Source organism: Xenopus laevis, chromosome 6L (genome assembly GCF_017654675.1).
Source record: "Xenopus laevis strain J_2021 chromosome 6L, Xenopus_laevis_v10.1, whole genome shotgun sequence".
Classification (NCBI taxonomy): domain Eukaryota; kingdom Metazoa; phylum Chordata; class Amphibia; order Anura; family Pipidae; genus Xenopus; species Xenopus laevis.
In genome coordinates this window covers 95,114,279-95,135,294 of record NC_054381.1, presented here as the reverse complement: position 1 = coordinate 95,135,294, position 21,016 = coordinate 95,114,279, and the positions used below count along the sequence as shown (strand labels likewise).

The 21,016-nt window shown below is 35.7% G+C and overlaps 1 long non-coding RNA gene across 1 annotated transcript; it reads right to left on the bottom strand.

Moving 5' to 3' along the window:
* Positions 1-4,577: 4,577 nt before the first annotated feature.
* LOC121394690 lies at positions 4,578-4,839 on the bottom strand. The gene is made up of 2 exons (XR_005961932.1): positions 4,702-4,839; positions 4,578-4,613 (listed from the first exon to the last, which is right to left on the bottom strand). It is a non-coding gene; the product is annotated as an uncharacterized LOC121394690 (long non-coding RNA).
* Between the last annotated feature and the right edge of the window lie 16,177 nt (positions 4,840-21,016).

Here is a 21,016-nt window from a genome sequence, read left to right as displayed (position 1 = left end):
CCTGGGCTCTTAACTTACTTCCCTTTCCTACCACTATCTTTCACTACCTACAGCGAGTTCCATGGATCTTACCTACCACTATCTAATCTAACTATTGACTCCATTGGGTATCTCACTTAGTTGGCAAGCCACAGGCTCCCTGTTTTCATACATCCTTCTTCACACTGCTCTCTCTCTTATAACTGTAGCCTCTCTATGGGAATCCTAACTAAGGGCCACAGAGGAAAACCTACTCTAGAACCTCCTCAGGGGATTCCTAATCTAACAGAGCCATTAAGTGACTAGAACCAAAATCATACTATTTAAACAAAATAAACTCTTCATGACCCTTACAACCAGGCCCAGACTGGCAATCTGTGAGTTCTGGCAAATGCCAGAGGGGCTGCTATAAGGTGCCATAGAAAGTCAGTATTTAGTGGGCTGGTGGGGGCTGTTTGGGTCTCTCTGCGTGCTGATTGGGCCTCTGTGTACCTGAAATGCCAGGGCCTATTTTAATTCTCAGTCCGGACAACTGTATCTCTCACTGGGGCAAATTTACTAAAGGGCGAAGTGGCTAATGATGACGAAAATTCGCCAGCGTGACTTCATTTTGCCACTTCACCAATTTACTAACAGGTGCTGGCGTAAATTCGCTAGCGAAGTGGACCTACTATAGCGCTACTTTGCACCCTTACGCCAGACGAAGTTGCACTCTGCTGAAGGGACCCTAACTATGCTAATTCACTAAGTTGTGCATTTTCGTGAACGTTACTCTTGCGCCAGACTTTACTTCGCCACCTCAGACCAGGCGAAGTGCAATAGTAGATAGGACTTGTTTAAAAAAGTCCCAAAAAACGCTGGCGTCTTTTACTTTTTTGAGGGTGATAGGCTGAAAAAGATTGTAAATTTTTTTGGGGTTACCCTCCTTCCCCCCTACATTTCCTAACATATGGCACCTAAACTATACAGTGGGCACCTGTATAGGGCAAAATAACACCTCTATTTTATTTTATGAAGCTTTCCCAGGCTTGTGTAGTGTAATGTATTTTCTGCTACATATACATCCATTGTACTTTAACTTGGTGCCGTATTCAAATTAGGCATCGATAGCGTAAATTCGAACCGCTGATCGTAACATCGCTAGCGCAACTTCACAAACGATCGGTAACTTGCGCAACTTCTTTGTGAATTTGCGCAGCCCTGGCGAATCTACGCCTGGTGAAGTGCGGCAAAGCCAACGCTGGCACAACTTCTGAGGTAAGTCAATTTGCCCCACTGTGTGCAGTTCTCACCCAAGGCATTTTTCAACCATGTTGAAGGATATCTGAGTAAGACAGAGGAAGAGATGCATAAAAAATAATTTCAGAAGCAGCAGAGAATGCGTACATGGGCTAATTTAGCCCCTTTATATAACTAAGGTTTTTTTTCACAACTGTGGCACCTGTATTGTATTGCTAAAAGGAGATTTTTGTCTGAGTAAAATAAGAAATAAGATTAATAATGACACTATACATTCAAACGTTAAAAAGAAGAGCACAATTATGTTATGAATGCTTTCCTTATCTAATCTTTTTTATGAAAACCATTTTATTTTTAAGTTTTTATGACATGTTGTTATACATGAGACCTGACTAAATGCTGTTAATATGTGGTACTGCAGACCAATTTATTGTAACAGGTTATAATCACTTACCACAGACTAATGGTAATTTAAGGGGTCATTGTAGAACTGCTAGGACGATATATTTAATTATGTAAATCTCTTAATACCATCATCTCAACTAAAGTGTTTTGATTGCTTGTAGGAATAATGCGAAGCTAAAGTAACATGGGTGATTTGCAAAATTGTTTATAAAAATACATTTATAAATGTATGCACTGTAAACTACTAAGAGATTTGCAATATATTTTTTTTACCTAGAGCTGATTAATTGTTCTTATGATGTTTTCATATGAATATATGAAATCTTGCACCTGACAAATTTTGAAAAGTTGTTAAGTCAAGTCGTTTGCTTGTTTATGCATAATAGTCCAGTATAAACAGTATAGAAATCTGAAAATGATGTTCTACGTAAACTATATATGTTATGTAAATATATATGTTAATTCTAAGAACACTAACCATTCTTTAAATCTGTGAAATGTAAACAATTAGGGGAACTCGAATAATACATAATAGTATATATCCAAGTGTGATTTACTTGTGTTGAAAGCACACTTAGATCTGCATCTTTCGGCATTTTTTTGTAAGAAGTAAATTGATGGTTTATAATATATATTTAATTTGCATTTATTAAAATGGAGAGCACCAATAGCAAACTCTGCAATTATAATTTAAGGTAATTTTAACAATATTGCTTTCTAAAATATCTCTGCATTGCACCATAAATTCATTATTCAAATTACCACTGAATATGGTCCCCATTTTTCATACAGGGCACAGACTGACATTCATAACTCTATTAATGTACTTATCAAGTTAATCTGACTACATGCAAATATTTTCAATTTTTACCATACTAAATACAGCAATTTGTATTAAGAAAACCATCATATAAAAGAATAGCTACAAGACTAATGGGATAGAAGCTAATATTTTGCAGTTATAATGAGTTTTGTGTTTTTAATTAGATAATGCAAGGTTACAATAACTAAATCCTAGCATTAAAGATTTTAAATAACAAGTGCTGCTTGGAAACTGGATTCACAATCTACCAATCACTTAAACAATGTTTCCATTTTTTGCAAGTTTGGTTCAATATTTTATGAATAATGGACTGTGCTTCCAAGCACTAGACTCTGTACCACTAGTAGAAGAGGTTGTTAACAGCACACATGGTTGCTAAAGAGAATACATAATAAATCTGTTTATCCTTTTTCCACCTAAGTTTTTGTACAATGTGCTATGCATAGTAGTCAAAACTTATGACATTTTATTAACACATACTGTATGGGCATTTAAGTGTGCATCATCTTTGGTAAAGCAATGTTATAAGAATATTGTTCACACCCTATTTTTACATTTTAGTATTTAAAAATGCTGCTGCTTTGTGCTGCTTGTTAAATATAATAATATATAATTATAAAGGAAAATTACCTGTAAGGTAAAGAGCCAAGGAGGACAGAGCTAAGTTAACTAAGTTAATAATATTTTTTTATAATTGGAGAAAATTATACACTTTTCAACAAAACATTATTTTGACATATGATTAGGAATGATCAAACTTTTTCACCTGGTAGTTTTGCTGTAAAACCTTGGTAAATTCACAAAAAAATTAACAAATTTAGCAAATTTATGGCAGAATTTGAATTTTGCTATGCATTCTGTTCTACCAAAAAAAACAGTTTTGCACCATAAAAAATTCAGACAACTTTGTTATGCACCTCTTACCTTCAACATAAACCAGTTGAATGCACCTCTTGCCTTCAACATGAACCAGCCCTCTGTCTGTCTATCTATTAAATGAGCTGTCTGGATGCCATATTTGTGAGAAATTGTCATTGGAAACTTTTTTGATGATGGACAATGGTAATATAGTGGAAAGGAGCTTTTTTTTTAACAAGGTAGGGCAGTGCATTTGCTATTGCAGAGCTAATTTCACCTTGCCTTACTCCAATGAATTTCTGCAAAATTTTGCTATTTTGCAAATTTTTCTGCTGTCTCTCGAATGACTACTATGATTATTACAGGTGTCTAAATGTGCATAGGCACACATTGTCTATAATGCAATTATAATTTATTGTACTAATAGCTGATTTCTTTTTTTTTAAGAAAAAGCCATATGCAAACCAGTTTAAGTTGATCTGTCTATGGTAGGGTAAATTTGTATATTCATCTTTTAATGGGCATATGAGCAAATTCTAAATACAAAGGGACTGATCTATCAACATTTAACATGTTTCTTTTTTTTCTGGGCACATCTCACGTGTGAGAAATGTCAAAGAACATATTTTGGGATTTTAGTTTTCGGGTGTTCTTCGTTTTTCTTGAGCATGAAGACGAAGAGAACATTTTCTTGGATTGCATGACATTGCCATAGAATTCAGTAGTAAAGCAACTCAGGAATTATTGACAGCTTGGGGTGGCAGATTTATCAAAATTCGAGAATGAGAAAAAAAATCCAAACACAATAAACTTATCAAGACAAAATGCAATTGAAAAGTTTAGTTTGTGATTTGTAGCGGAAATAAAAGTTGCATGCCAGAGAGAGTCATGTTGTTCCATTTATTTTTAATTATGAAATGAAATAACATTGTTTGAGACTATTCCCATTGACTTCTATAGAACCTCCCCAGCTGATTTTTTTCTGGGGACTTTTCATGGAATTTCTCTTCAATCTATTTAAGCTTTCATAAAATGCTGGTGTGTACAAAAGGAAAGTACAAAAAGGAAATTATTACCCTTTTACTATATTATTTTAATTCAATTACTGAAAGTAAGAGAGTCCATACACAAGCCCAAAAAGCTCACATTAGCATTATACCTAAACCTGACAAGGATCCACAACTATGTGCCAACTACAGACCCATTTCTTTAATTAACTTAGATATAAAAATATATGCTAAGATCCTAGGAAACAGAATAAAACAATACCTACCCAAACTTATACACTCGGACCAAGCAGGTTTTGTACCTAAAAGAGAAGGCAAAGATAACACTGCTAAAATAATATCGCTAATAAGACATGCACAAAAGAACAAGATGCCATCTCTCATACTAACCACAGATGTGGAAAAAGCATTTGGCAGGGTTTCGTGGACATTCCAGGAAAAGAATTTGGAAGGCTTCGGTCTTGGGAACAAAAATTAGACAAAGTATAATGGCATTATATGAGAAACCATCTTCAAGAATTAGGGATGCACTGGATCCAGGATTCGATTTGGGATTTGGCCGGGATTCGGCCTTTTTCAGCAGGATTCGGATTCGGCCGAATCCTTCTGCCCTACCGAACTGAATCTGAATCTTAATTTGCACATTGCGTGACTTTTTGTCACAAAACTAGAAAGTAAAAAATGGTTTCCCCTTCCCACCCCTAATTTGCATATGCAAATTGGGATTCGGTTCGGTATTCGGCCAAATCTTTCGCGAAGGATTCTCGGGTTTGGCCGAATCCAAAATAGTGGATTCGGTGCATCCCTATCAAGAATTAGAGTGAACGGTATACTATCCCCTACAGTACAAATATTTAATGGGACATGCCAGGGATGCCCTTTATCCCCCATACTTTTTATCTTTGTAATATAAACACTACTAGCAGGCCTGGACTGGGAGTCAAAATAGGCCCTGCCATTCCAAGTACACAGAGGCCCAAACAGCCCCCCACCAGCCCAAATAGCCCCCTACCAGCCCACTATATGGTATCTTTCTATTGAACTATACAGCAGCCCCTCTGGCATTTGCCAGAACCCACAGATTGCCAGTCTGGGCCTGTCTACTAGCACATATTAGAACAAATCCTGATATTTTAGGGCTTATAGTAAAAGGTAAAGAATACATATGTGCCGCCTTTGCTGACGACCTATTAATGTATATAACTAAACCAATAATTTTGCTACCTAACACAACCGCTCTTATGAAACATTTCAGGGAATTGTTAAACTTCAAGGTTAACTGTTCTAAATTGGAAATACTGAACATAAATATTTCAGAAACCAATATTAATCTGGTAAAGCAAAATGTTTCTTTTAAATGGGTGAACCCATGTATTAAGTGCTTAGGGGTCAAACTACAGGGGGACCTGGAAAAACTATACCAAGATAATTATTACCACTATTGAAATCTCTCCAAAACACACTAGACAAATGGGAAAAGCTGCAGCGCTCATGGTTTGGGAGTCCAAGCAAGCAAAATGATAATTAAACCCAAAAATTCTCTACTTGCTTCAGACACTACCCATACTAATACCTCAATCCTTTTTCACATCATTAAAATCTATGATTACAAGGTAATTACATCTGGATTGCATCTAAGATTACATCTGGAAAAGGAAGAATTACAGATTAAAGCACAAATTGCTAACCCTACCTTCGGTTAAAGGAGGTTTAAGCCTACCTGATACTTACCTTTAATATTTCTCAACACACCTAGTAAGGATTCTCAGCTGGTCATCTGAAATAAAAAAGAAAGACTATTAGATCAATCCATCATTTCATTCCCAATTGAAAATCGACTATGGTCCGATGATATACCCATTAAAAAGAAGTTTTTACACATTCTCTTATAAAAACCACGTTACAGGTATGGCAAAAAAATAAAGAAACTTTTAATTTGTCTACCTTCCCATTCCCTCTTCAACCTCTTATGTATAATCCACATTTTTTGCCAGTATGGAAAAAGGTTCCTTCACCAGGTGGAGTCATGTGGTAACAGAAGTACCAAAATCAATGACTTCATCAAAAACAATAAGGTGATCTCCCTTGTAGAGATACAGAGATTGTGGGGCCTGCACCCTAGAGACATTTGGAATTACAACCAACTCCACCTTCATATTCAATCATATAAATCTAAGCAGTATGGGAGCAGACTCTAGCTTGTAACTCAACTCTTGATAAACTGCTATCCAAAAGAAATGGAAAAGTACATCTCCCCAACAATCAAATAATGGATAAGGAATTCTGAAGAAATTAGAGTAATGGAAGAAATTACTTAGAGGCAGATTTATCAAGGGTCGAAGTGAATAAGAGGGAATTTTCGAAGTAAAACAATTCGAAATTCTAAGTAATTTTTTGGATACTTCAACCATCGAATAGGATACTACGACTTGGGTTTGAAGTAAAATAGTTTGAATATTCGACCATTCGATAATCGAAATACTGTCTCTTTAAAAAAAACTTCGACTTCAATACTTCGCCAAATTAAACCTGCCAAAGTGCTATGTTAGCCTATAGGGAACTTCTACAAGAAGTAAAATCGTACGATCGTACAATAAAATCGTTCTAATCGTTCGATTCGAAGGATTTAATTGTTCAATCGAATGATTTTACTTCGACCACAGAATACTCAAATTCGATGAAAAAAATTCGAATTCGATATTCGAATTCGAAGTATTTAAATTCGATGGTCGAATTTCAAAGTAGTTATTACTTCAAAATTCGACCCTTAATAAATCTGCCCCTTACAGTATATAATGCATAATCACAGCTCAACATATTGGAAAGATGTGTCCCCCTGGATAGACTATATTAAATCAATAAACTAAGTTAGGCATAAGATCTACAATTGTCAACCCTAGGATGGTTCATCCCAATATGTGGCATCTTATAAAAGTACAGAGTATAATCTTGCGGAATTGCATTGGCTAGAAATAACTTGTTGACAGTGATCTATAATTTACCATTGTGTATTCATAGAAAAATTACTGAAATCGTTACCCTCTCCCTTCTTTCCTTCTGTACCCTTTTTTTTCTGAAAACCAATAAATAAAGAATTTTACAAAAAATGCTGGTGTGACTATTTTAAACCTGCCCCTTAAAATTCTTGCATAAGTGGGATACTAGATTTTCATTCAAACACACATTTATTGGGTTGAACAGATCTTGGTAGGTTTAAACTCCTGAATTTTTTTGAGACACATGGTGAAAATAAAAAATATCTAACAAATTATCTTTGAGAGAAGGGTGACTTTAACCTTGACTTTAAAAGCAAACATAAATTGTGTATTGTGTTTGTACTGTAGGAATTCACACAAATGGCAGAAGTGGTAATACATTTTCCACAGTAAGAGGTAATGAAACCCAGGGTAGCATTAAATGGGTATGAAACAGGTATTCCCTTGTGCTTTATTCACAGAATTGTACACATCATATGTGACAAACAAAATTTGTTCTGAAACCAGAACAGGCTGACTCACATATAAAAACCTGCTCTTGGATAGTGCATCAGCCACCAGGATAATTATAAATACTAACTCAGCTTTGCTCTTTCAGCTGAACCCATGCACTTCCTGGTTCCTACTTCATGCAGAGAGCTCACTCCTCACCCAACTAACTCTTCAACCAATTGATGTGTCAAAATGTCATGTCACTTAAGAGCCCTTGAGTTGTTTTCATGGGAAATGTCTTCAAATCATTACAATTTGTTCTATAAAACACATTTTCTTTTCACATGTAGATAATTTGTATCCACAGGCAAAACTTTTTTAAAAATTTACACTTACTATAGTTCTCAACAGCTCTTCCATGTAAATCTGTCAGCAAACAGTGTTACTGATTAGTCCAATAATGAGGATAAAGCACTCAAAGTTACTTATGATGTTACTTTATTGTGCCGAAGGCTATAGGTACTGTATATTTTGTTCAATTATTATGTGTAACAAAGTTTAAGTACTGTAATATACTGTAATGTATAAACCACTATAGAACAGTACTTATAGAACTATAATATTTGCTCTTCCACGTCTTTATTGGTTTTCCCAGAATAGAATGGATCTACAGAAAATATATGTTGGACCAAATGGAAATCATAGCCTTGTTACTGAAAAATAGAAAAAACATGCAGGAGCATGCTACCACTTTTGTTTGTGAGTCAAATTAGCATTTAGGATTACAGGGTATTTCCCCTTTGGCTGACTGAGAGGCTCATTGATTAACAAGCAGATTTCAATTTTTTCCACGAATCTCTAAAAATTTGTGGTTTTCCCATTTTTTTTATAAAGCTCTCAAAGATTGAGATTTATTACATGTAAAACGTTTAGTTTTAGAGAAAGTGAGTTTAGTTATGGTTGCAAAAACCTCTAAAGCCTTTAAAATCTGACCTCTGATAATTAGGCCTCTACGTGACTGGTATTTAGCTTCCTGTAGTGTATCCCAAATGCTGCTTAGAAGATTGATTTGCTTGGTTCCCCACTCCTGTCCCCAGTAAATATGTACAGTTAATGGCTGCACCTCTATAACTAAACACTTCTTATCTTCAAATGCCTACATTTTACATAGGGACTAAGTTTTACCTGCAACTTGCTCAAGGTTAAAACTCCCAAATGGTTGAACTTTTATCATGGAGCTGGCCACTGCTCCTGTGAGGGCATTGAACAGAAATGGATACATTAATACTGTTTCCATTTGCAATTTAAAAATCACTTAAAATGTTTTTACTGTATTTTGGAAAGTTGCTTAGAATTACATTCTCCTTAAATAAATTTTTGGGTAAACATCGTCCCCTTTCAAATGATCTCATGAGAGAATTTCAGCAGCTTCAGACTTTTTCAGTAAACCAATGGCTACATACACTAGAGATGACGTACATATCAATGTAAAAATCCCCTTTCCTGTAGCATAGATTAATTCAGAAAACATCTCTCTCTCTCTGTCTCTTTTTATATCTAACTAAGGAGGGAATGGCTTCATATTTTATGGTACCGTTGCTTGCTATGCGTTGAGGCAAGCAGTTTTTTGTATTAGACTAAAATGAATTTCCTTTTAATTTTTACCATATGTGTTTTCAATGAGAAGAATAAATGCATGACAGGAAATCTTGTAGATTACATGGGTTGTAATACTTCCCTTTCTTTTAAGTTTTGCAGCTTTGAACCCAAAATGGTTTAGATTTAGGAAGTTTGTTATCAAACATGACTGGAAAAACTTTTGGAAAATCAAAATCACATAACGTGGCTCACACAGGTGTAATGTTTGCAGGTGACAAAAACATATTTCCTAGCTTTCTCCATTGATTTATTCTAGCAGACTAAATTGGCAGTCATGTAATAGCAAACCTTCCTCCTGCAAAACAAATTCTTTTTCCCATGTAAATGGCTTTGTAAATGAATTCTGTCATTTGTCATAAATTTAATACTTGAAAGAACACAGCCAATGTCATAGCTCACTTTAAAGCATGGTAACTTGACCAACTGCACAGTGGGAGGTAATTATTTTAAACTGATTCCTTTTTCACAATTTGTACTTAAATAAAATGTGGTTAGGTTATCTGTATTTCCCTGAAATGTATACGGAGTTGTTTCTGAAGTCTCATGTTTTCTTCACTCTGGAAAGAAACTTCTGTAAAACATGACTGCCTTAAGTAGCCATATCTGCACATTTACAGTTTTATTGCCAAGACACTGAGAGTGCAGGAAGCGGAAGTCTTTTATCCGGAGGCCATATATTAACAGGCTTACCCAATTAAAGCATTTTCACCTTCCCCTGTCACTCAGTCATTATTCTGAAATATACCAGATCAGCAGTCGCTACCAATCTTACTGAATTGTAAATTACCTTTTCACTTGTGATTCCTGTAATTGTGCTTTTCATCCAGGAAAGCAGAATTTTGGAATCAATTATGAAAATTAAATAATGCTATTAGAATAAAAACATATGACGATTCCAGTCATTTTTTATTTCACCAATGTATATTATATCCTGTGGTATGGATTATATAAAGCTACATGGTTATGAGTCAAACATCCTATACAATGAACACACCCCTCCCTCACATCATGCAGTTTATAACATATTGTGTGGTGCCACTTCTATTTGATGTGATGTGTTACATAGCATCTGCACAGTCTCAAAGGAATACCTATGTAGTAATCCCTGTAGACAAGTGCTTTTATTAATGGCACTGAACGGAAAGCAGAATGTGCACCTAGTATTGTGGAATATTGTTAACACGTTAATTTCATTTTTAAAGTATCCGTTCATTTTTGTCTGCAGTCTTTCCAGTTATATCGACTTCATGTGACGTCTCCATACTTTATAAAGACCATTACATTAATTCTGTTTTTGTTCAGCCCTCCAACTAATGACAGCTGCCCTCTGGAAGGGATCAAGAGGAGTAATGAGGCAGGCATGCTGAATGATTCTTCTGAAGCCAACCATTAAAGAACAATTCGGCCAACCTTCCCTCAGGGAGAGCAGAAGACACCATACAGTGTTAAACGTGAAGCTCTGGTTATTCTCCCTCTTGACTAGGAAGCCCATGACAGAGAGGGGAAAGATGGCTAGGAACTCACACCTCAGAGGCTACACATTGCTCCCACAAGGGAATAAATTGTTTTATGTTGTTTCCTGATGTTTTTCTCCTGGGACCACTGATTCATATTGACACCCATTGAGATTGGTTTATTATGTAGTCAGCACAACTTGTACTGTCTCTACAAAACTATAGCAAGCAAAAAATCATGCAAAAAACAATAGGAACGCCTGTTGTGCTAAAATTACCACAGCCCAATTGCAATAGACAAGACTAATTCGGGAATATCAAAATAATGCCAAGCTTTTACCATAACCTGGCAATGTACATTGCTATATGAATCTCCATTTAACATCAGTGAACGATATCAACAATGTATGCTAGTAAATTCATCATATCTAGTAAATCTAGGAATTACAATGGGGAACCTTATAAAGGGATACTATTTCTTTCTTTCTTTTTTTTGCAATGTCTTAACACAGACCAGGGGGCCCACTTACTTAGTTCGAGTGAAGGAATAGAGGGAAAAAAGTTCGAATTTTGAATGGTCGAATATGGCTACTTCGACCATCGAATGGGCCACTTCGACCATTGACTACGACCTTCAACTTCAAATCGAACGATTCGAACTAAAAATCGTTCGACTATTCGACCATTCGACCATTCGATATAATGACCTAGGTAAATGTGCCCCTTAATATCTACACACATACCTGTATATCTTTTACTTTATGAAAAGCTATCATGTTTTGTAAGGTGCTGAAGTGGTACATGCTTGTATATACACTGCATTTAACTTCAGATGCATGTGTTGTAAGTATATATACTGTAGAATTATTGCATTCAGTTTTATTCAGACGTATTAGGAAATTTTATTTCAGTTTTAATTCTTGAAACAGCTTTGAAATTGTAACTTAAACAATGGCAAAGACTATAAGTCACTTAAAATCCCATAAAACATATAGGGGGTTATGTAATATAAGGCACTAAGTTTGCCAAGGGCAAAAACCCATAGCAGCCAATCAGCAGGTAGCATTTACTGGTCACCTGTTAAAATCTAAACACAAACATCTTATTGGTTGCTATGGGTTATTGCTCCTGGGCAAATTCCATGCCTTTTATTACATAACCCCCTATATGTTTTTTAGGATTTTAAGTGATTTAGAGTCTTTGGAGGCAGCAAAAAAATATTCAATGTAACATGGGTGATTTTATGCATTTTGGCAGCAAAGAATTGTAGTAGATAAAGATTACGTGCCAATGAATTTGTTCTCATTTTTTGCTATGGCCATCACCCGAAATCGCTAATACAAGCGTAAATATGAGGGAAACTGAATTAACTTTATTCATGACTTGCAATGAGGAACTAGTTTTTCTGAATTAAATAGCATCTCAAATTGAATCTGGTCCATGAGTCTTTACACTGTAAACCTTTTTCTCACTAAATTGAATCTGGCCTAATATATGAATAGTTCTGTTTCCTTTTTGATGAACAACAGCAGCCCTGTACGCTGTTTTTTTGGCAGATATTCCTGATATCATCTCAGTAACAGAGATATCTGACAAGATCAGTTTGGCTTTATCTTAAAGACTTAAAAAACATCTTTACATTAACGTTAAGTATGGTGTACATTAACTTTAAGTATATAAGTATTCTGAGACAATTTGTAACTTATCTTCATTTTTATATTTTGTGCTTTCATGGTTTATGTAGTGATTTGTTCAGCAGCTTTACACTTTGGAATTTTGGCAGCTATTTGGTTGAATTTACACTACCAACAAGGCAGTAGTTTGGATGAGTGACTAGAATATGAGCAGGAGAAATATCATGGATATTAAAAGGTACTATAGCAAGTCCCAAACACTATTAGCTGTTTATGATAATCTCAGGAGTAACCTGTAGTGATTTGATGTTAACAAAGTTTGACAGAATCCAGCAATACATAGTGGTGATTAAATACTATATAAACCCCATTAGTTATCTTTTACCTTTACCTAATTATCATTACAACTATTACTTTTGCACATTTTCAAACAGTCAGTTACGCTGGAATGTTACACATAAAAAGTTTAACCCTTTAACTGCCAAACGTGTAGATACTACGTGCTGGCAGGAAAATGCTCTGCCGTGCAAGTGAGTCTGATGTGCCCCCAGCCCCCTAGTCAACGAACCAAGTGGGCTTCCACCTCGGGCCTGTGACACAATCGGCACAGGACCCGACTTTTTACCTCCTCGTCGCGTCAGTAGAAGGACCATCGCAGGACCCAACCTTTTGGGAGGTTACAATAAGTGAATTCTCATTGTGAATTACCATAAGGGTTCTAAACAACAATTAATAAGGGAAATATATGGGGTATTCTTTTCTCTTCTTTTAAAAAGGACCCAACCTCCATTATCCCCAGTGCCATCCATTCACTTGCTACTGTGTAGACTCTGCTTTTTTTTATTTTCCACACTTTTGTACATATTTACACACTCACATACATGTGTTTTAGAGCTGTACACACATGCATACACTTAGGGGGTTATTTATTAAGGTGTTTTCCACATAAATTCGTTTTTTGTCAGAGATACTCCAACCCTGGAAATAATCTGAAAATACACCACCTAAAACCTGTTGAGGTCAAGAAGTCAATGGCAGAAGTCTTTTGAACAATTTGAAAATGTTAATAGCCTTAATGTTGATCGAGTTTCCCTTAAAAACTTCTAACCACACTGTCGGATCATAGGTTATTTTGTTATATCATTCATTTGCCTAAGTCTTTTGTGATATTATAGCAGTTTTATGCTTGCATTGTTGTTCCTTGCATTTTTCTCAACATTGTTTTGCACTTTGATCATTTGGAGTATTAACACATTTTTAGCAAGTTTGTATTCATTAGAATGTGTACTTTCCAAAAAAAAAGTTTTTTGGGGGGTCTAAATACTGTTAGGGGGTCTTGCTGCACATAATACACAGTCAGGGGGCTTTGTTCACAGAAGGAGAATTGGCAGCCCAGAAAATTCATATGCACTATTTCAATTTGGGCTCAGCACATGCCAGCTGCTTTGGTATATCTATGCATATTGGGCATCAAACTGTTCATTAGACCTTTGGTGTCAATATTCAGGCTGTTTTCCAATTGTATGTAAGAAATTGTGTTAGATAAATGAGGAAAATTGCAATATTTGTAGAACGTTTTTTAGGCTAGGGTCCGCACCTGCCACCTGCTTTGGTACATCTATGTTGGGCATCAAACTGTTCAGCAGACCCTTGATATTTATACTTAGGGTGATTTTTTACCGTTGTATGTAAGAAATTGGGTGAGATAAATGCGGCAAATTGCAATATTTGTAGGCGATTTTCAGAAATGTAATAAAAAACACTGTAGTTAGCTTTTCAGTATGGTAGTTTGGAGTAGAAATACCTAATTACCCATTTTGGATTTATCATAATGTGTACTTTAGAAAAATATATGGTTTTGTACTACTAGGGGGTCTTACGGCACATAATATGCAGTCAGGGGGCTATATTCACAGAAGGCGAATTGGCAGCCGAGAAAATTATATTCACTATTTTCATTTGGGGTCTGCACGTGCTGTCAGCTTTAGTATATCTATGCATATTGGACATTAAACTGTTCAGTAGACCCTTGAAATAAATGCTGCAAATCGCAATTTTCGTACTATTTTCAGAAATGTAAAAAAAAACGCTGTATTTAGCACAGCTTTTCAATATGCTAGTTATTGTTCAGTAGACCCTTGTCATCAATATTAAGGTGTTTTCTAATTGCATGTAAAAAATTTGTGAGATAAATATGGCAAATTGCAATATTTTTAAGGGATTTTCAGAAATGTCATTAAAAACGCTTTGCAGTATGGTAGTTTGGAGTAGAAAGACATGATTACCCATTTTGGATTTGTTAGAATATTTAGTTTACAAAAATATATGTTTTTTGGGGATCTTGGTACAGCTAGGGGGTCTTGCGGCACATTCGCAATCAGGGGCTATGTTCACAGAAGGTGAATTGGCAGCAGAGAAAATACACATGCACTATAATCATTAGGGGTCTGCAGACATGCTTTGGTATTTCTATGCATATAGGGCCTCAAACTGTTCATTAGACCAATTGTGTCAATATTTAGAGTGATTTATCATTGTATGCAAGAAATAAAGTGGGATGAATGTGGCAAATTCCAATGTTTGTAGGTGATTTTCAGAAATGTCATAAAAGCTGCCTTTAGCGTAGCTTTGCAATATGGTCGTTTTGAGCAGAAAGTAGTAGTTTGGATTCGTCAGAATGTGTACTTACTAAAAATATATGATTTTTCATCAGTCACCATACTTTTTTTGTTGCTTTTACCACACATAAAACTGGCAGTGTGTTTCTAAATTAGGGTAAATGTAAGCCATTAAATAAGTATGTACAAAGTAGATTTTGGAGTATTTACATGCCATGTACTTCGATAGACCCATCTACATTGGGCATCAAACTGTTCATCAGACCCCTGGCATTCATATTTAGGGTGTTTTATCTTATTACAGAATGTAATGTGGGAGATAAGAGGCTGCAAAGTGGAAGCTTTGAATTGATTTTTGGAACTAATGGCTTGTTTGCAGTGTCTTCATTTTGGGGTCACTATATGCCACATACTTAGGGAAACCTATACACATTGGGCATCAAACTGTTCAACTGGCATTCATTTTTTACCATGTTTTACCTTGGTACCTAATAATATGTGTAACATAATATGCTTAAAAATTTAAGTGTTGAGGTGATTTTCGGAAATGTCACCAAAATAGCCAAATTTAGAAAAGCTTTGCAATTTGATACTTTGGAATATATGGTTTTATGGGGTGAACTTACTTTTTTGTACATTTGCCCCTAAAAAGAAGCTATAAATGTGTTTATTTTGCACTGGAATTACAGAACTTATTGCTTGCATGGGGTGTCTTCATTTTGGGTAGGGTTACACCTCTCCGGTTTTGACCCAGACAGCCCAGTTTTTGGGAGGGCTGTGTGAGTCAAATGCCTTCCCAGTTTTTCTAATTTGGAAAACTGGGCAGAATTTCCTAGGATTGACACAGTGATCGCGCAATCGCCATATCATAGCTCAACCCACTGACCCACCCGTGCAATGTCACCAACCCACCCACAACATCACTGCCCCTTGACATCATTGGCCTGCCCCCTGCCTGGAGTTCCCAGCAGGGAAAGGTGGCAACCCTAATTTTGGAGCCCCAATATGCCATGCATATGCATATAGGGCATAAAACTATTCAGAGGACCCCAGGCATTCATATTTAGGGTGTTTTATCTGGTTACCTAATGATCTGTGGGAAATATGATGCTGTAGACTTAAAGCTTTGAGGTGATTTTTTTAAAAATGTCACAAATTAAAAAAAATTATTACATTTTAGGAAAGAATTACAACTATACCAATTTTGGATTTGTCAGAACCTGTTCTTTTCAATTATGTGTAGTTTTCTAGGGTAAACCAGCAGTGGAAAGTTTGGCCTTGAAATCAGAAGTATGTGGATTTTCCAAATCTGCTGTGTGCTCATTCATAAAATAAATTATGTTTCTGATATTTGTGTTTGTATTATGGGGAACGTGATTTTTGTTTTTTAGACACTTAGAAGCCTATATCTTTTCACAGAAGTGGAATTACACCAAAATTCTAGCATATCTAGACCCCCCAGGAAAAAGTATGCAAAATCAGAAGTATGCAAAAGTACCAAATCGGCCAAATTGGCTAACAGTGAGAGGGTTATATACGTCATTCTTGGCATAACAATACAAATTATGCTTTTTAAGTAAAGAAGACTTATCACATCATAGAAGAATGGTGCTCCATTTTGTACTGAAATATATTAATCAGTCTTTCTTATTATGAAGTAAAATTTGTTATTTTCAGGATCATAACATCCTACCAGGCATATGAATATATTATAGGTAATTATATATAAAGTTATACGTTTTAGTCAAACAGAAAAACTGTCATTTATAATAGTTCTATTAAATAAAAGAAAACAAAACAACATATAATTCATAAACATAATCACCAAAACATATGCACATATTTAGGCAAAGGCCTTTTTTTATTAAATAATATGGTGTGCACTGCTGAAAACTGTGAAAAGCCTGCACATTTACTAATAGCAGTGCCATATGCAGACCTGCAAAAGAACGTTTTGCAACAATCATATTTCAGCTTAGGTTTCCCTCTTTTTTCCTCGCTCTCCAAAGCTGTCTCTATTACTTTCTCACTGACCTCCAACTCCAAGTAGTTTTACTTTGCAGTGATCAGCACATCAAGGTGGATTCAGAGAGGGTAATGCATTACAAATGTAACACAGTTACCACAAGGGAATAGTGTGTGTGTGTGTAAGCTTAGAGGAAAGTTTTGTGAACTCTCACTTGCTTTTAAAATGCCAGCATTCCCAATAAAATGTATAAATCTCAAGACAAGCTACAATGCTGTGTTTTGATATGGGCTATTTTGAATTCATTGGAAACAGCACAACTGATAAAGTCTGCAGTCTGTCTTTGTGGTTGGGCCTTTCTATTAAAATGACACGTAACCTATTTTGTCCCCCACCCATGGAAATTCAAATGCATCTGTCGACTTGATAAAGCACTTGCCTGGAGGGAAGCATTGTTTACATTTTCACTCCCTTCAACAGGAAAGTGTGATTCTAATTATTTTTCCCCTGCTGAAAATTAATCCTGACCATCAGGTTTAGCATATTACTTTTTATGTCAGAAGATTAAATTCTACTTTACAAAAATGCATGAAAACGCTTCCATTCCTTGATTTATTTTAAGGTAAATACTAAGGAGATTGCCCCTCTTGGCAAGTAAGTATTGGTGGATTTATTTTTTTAATCTAACCCTCTGTCTTTCTATTTTTCTCTCTGTCTCTCTCTGTCTCTCTCTCTCTGTCTCTCTGTCTCTCTCTCTGAGTCTGTCTTTAACACTATCTATTTCCTTCTTATCATTGCTTTTTTTTTTATAATTTCCTAATTCCCACCATTCATCGGTATATTAAGGTACTGTAACATCAATGATGTTAATGTGTGTGTGTGTACTGTAGCTATTACAGTATGACTATGTTAACAAGGCAAATTTTAACTTTTACACAACAGAACTTTGCAAGCAGAATCAGTCCAATCATTTGTTTGATGCTAAATGATCAGAGAAAAATACAGATATCCAATTATCCAATAAGATCAGTGCAGATCCTATTGTTCCTTTATACTTTTATGGGACCTGGGCTGCTTTGAGTTGGAAAAGTTTTGTATTAGAGTTGTTTGTGGTTTTTACACTTAGGGGGTTATTTACTTGAAGTTGCAAAAAGCTTGAATCCATATACTCCAGCTAAAACCATCAAGGTCATGTAGGAGTGCGTGGTAGAGGTCCCTTGAACCATTTGAAGATGTTTTAAGAGTTTGTGATTTTAGTTTTATTTGCTTCCAATAAGAATTAATACTATCTTAGTTTGAATCAAGTACAAGGTACTGTTTTTTTATTAAAGAGAAAAAGGAAATAATTTTTAAAAATGTGGATTATATGGATAAAATGGAGTCTATGGGAGATGGCCTTTCCATAATTCATAGCTTTCTGAATAACTGGTGTTCAAATAATGGATCCCATACCTGTATCAATTTTTTTTTTTGCAGCAAAAGCAATCACAAAAATTAACAAATAGTCTTTAATGAATATGTATAATATCAGTAATAATATTTTTTTCTCTTAAGGTAACAGTCTATGACTATATTTGGAAAGACATTCCTGCCAACAAGATATTATTTTCACTCCCTGATACTCAGTATCAGGATGAAGACATTACTACACATGTTCTGATTTACACTATTCATCTCAGTGGCTTTCGGGAAATCTACCGTCAGTTCCTCAGGCTACCTAATGGAGCTATTGTCGAGGTAAGCACCATATATAAGCAAAATATATAATATTTCTATAATGTAGCATCAGGGCTGCCATCACAGGGATACGGAGGAGATTGTTGTCAGGGACCCAGTTACATTTTTATCCAAAAGGGCTTGGATAGGTACTACAATGAAAACTCAGGACAGGACAGGACACAGGACAACTCAGCGACAGCTCGTATTTGGGATAATTGTTGGGAGCTCGCCCTGAATATTGAGATTTTCGTGCTCAGATTGGAAAGCTTGGAAGCCTGGTTTAAGGATTAGAAATGCTGTGGATGCCTGTACCAGCTCTGTGAGCCCCTGGTAAGTTCTGCCTGAGGGAGGGTATGGAAAGGCTCCAGCAGGTGTTGATTGTGTGCCTGCTACGTGGGAGCAATTGCTTCTGTCGAACAGGAGAGGTATTTGGGGCACTCAGTGCTATTGGGGAAAGTTCAAGAGCTCTTGGGGGAAATGTACTGTGACTATCTTTATACACCCAGAATGGAGTGTGGGACTGTGCCAGCTACAGACTGTGTGAGGGTTGGACGTACCCAAGGGTTTCCCTGTTATTGAAATTGACATTGTAATTGCATTTTTCCTTTTTTATACTTTCCTTTATTTCTACATAACGTCATATTTGTTACTGCACTTGTGTGTTTTATTACGGTTTCCTAGTGGGGCCACCCATGATCAAGGTGAAACCCTTGATCCCACTAGGTTAGAGGTACTGCAAGTTAAAAATTTCCATTATCTTTCATATAACAAAAGTAGCCACTGGAGATTCCTGCTGAAACAATATACACAATATATTAGAAGCAGGCGTTACCTCACCATCATCAATATCTTTTTTTTTGCTGTAGACTTGGGAATGCAATGTAATTATTGCAGAATATCCATTCAAATGGCATTTAGTAGCATGGCACCATGTGAATTCTACATCTAGTTAAGGGTATTTTTAGAGTAATGTGTGTTTGAATAACAACATTTATACATGAACAGTGTCATATGTTATTTGGGTCTGTTTAATGCAAAGCAAAATACATCTTGTGAAGACATCCTAATAAAGAGAACCAATGTATAATTTAATACTTATTCCAGTTCCCTACAAGGTACCAAGAACTGGAAAGAACTCTGTTTTTCTCAGGAGAAAATGTGGTTTTCATAATCTGTTAAAAAGGCTGCCTTGTGTCTGCTACACAAATCACTACTGAAGGAAAACAACACGATATGAAAGACTTGCATACTCAATATAACTGAAAATGTACAACTACAGGCAGCTTTCTGTACCATGAAAAACACAGTGGCAAAAAGACTAAATTAAAAGAAGTTGATTAAAGGGCATCAAATGAAGCATGTCAACTGTTGTATTTCTCTTGGTAAATGCAGGTTTAATTCTAATGCCTCACCGTCGACATTAATAGATATTTGTTTTCACTTTGATAACAGGTGACATAGTGGGTCATGTAATTAGCAATGTCATTTTAGCCCCAGGTTTTTTTTAACTGTCCAGCTCATCTATGTTTCTTTAATAGATTCAAATTAGTTTCTCGGTCTTCAGAGGGTGAAGCTTTGGGATTGTGTGTCCACCCCCCCCCAACACACACATTTTTAATGGAATTAGCTTTGATCTCTCTTACTGGTTAATTTAATGTGAAAAAATTAATGCTAGCAAAAAGTGAAATCCTCATCTTTTCCAAAGGCTACATCATTTCCAATGACACAATAAGTTTTGCCATTATTTAAGAATAAACGGTGTCAATGTTATTTAAAACTGACTGCAGAGAAGAGTTAGTTATGATACTAGATTTTAAAAAATCTGACTTTTTACAGCACATCATGCATTTTGAATTTCTAAAGAAATTCAGTATATAAGGGGCAGATTTATCAAGGGTCGAATTTCGAAGTGGAAAATACTTCGAAATTCGACCATCGAATTGCATACTACGAAATTCGAAGTCGAATTCGTAGGATTTTTTGCATCGTACGATAGTATTCTGATCGTACTCTGATCGTACTCTGATCGTACTCCAATCGTACTTCGAATCGTATGATTCAAACTTAAAAAACTTAGAAATATGCTCTAGAAGGTCCCCATAGGCTAACATAGCTCTTCAGTAGGTTTAAGTTGGCGAAGTATTGAAGTCAAAGTTTTTTTAAAGAGACAGTACTTCGATTATCGAATGGTTGAATAGTCAATCGATTTTACTTCGAATTGAAGGTC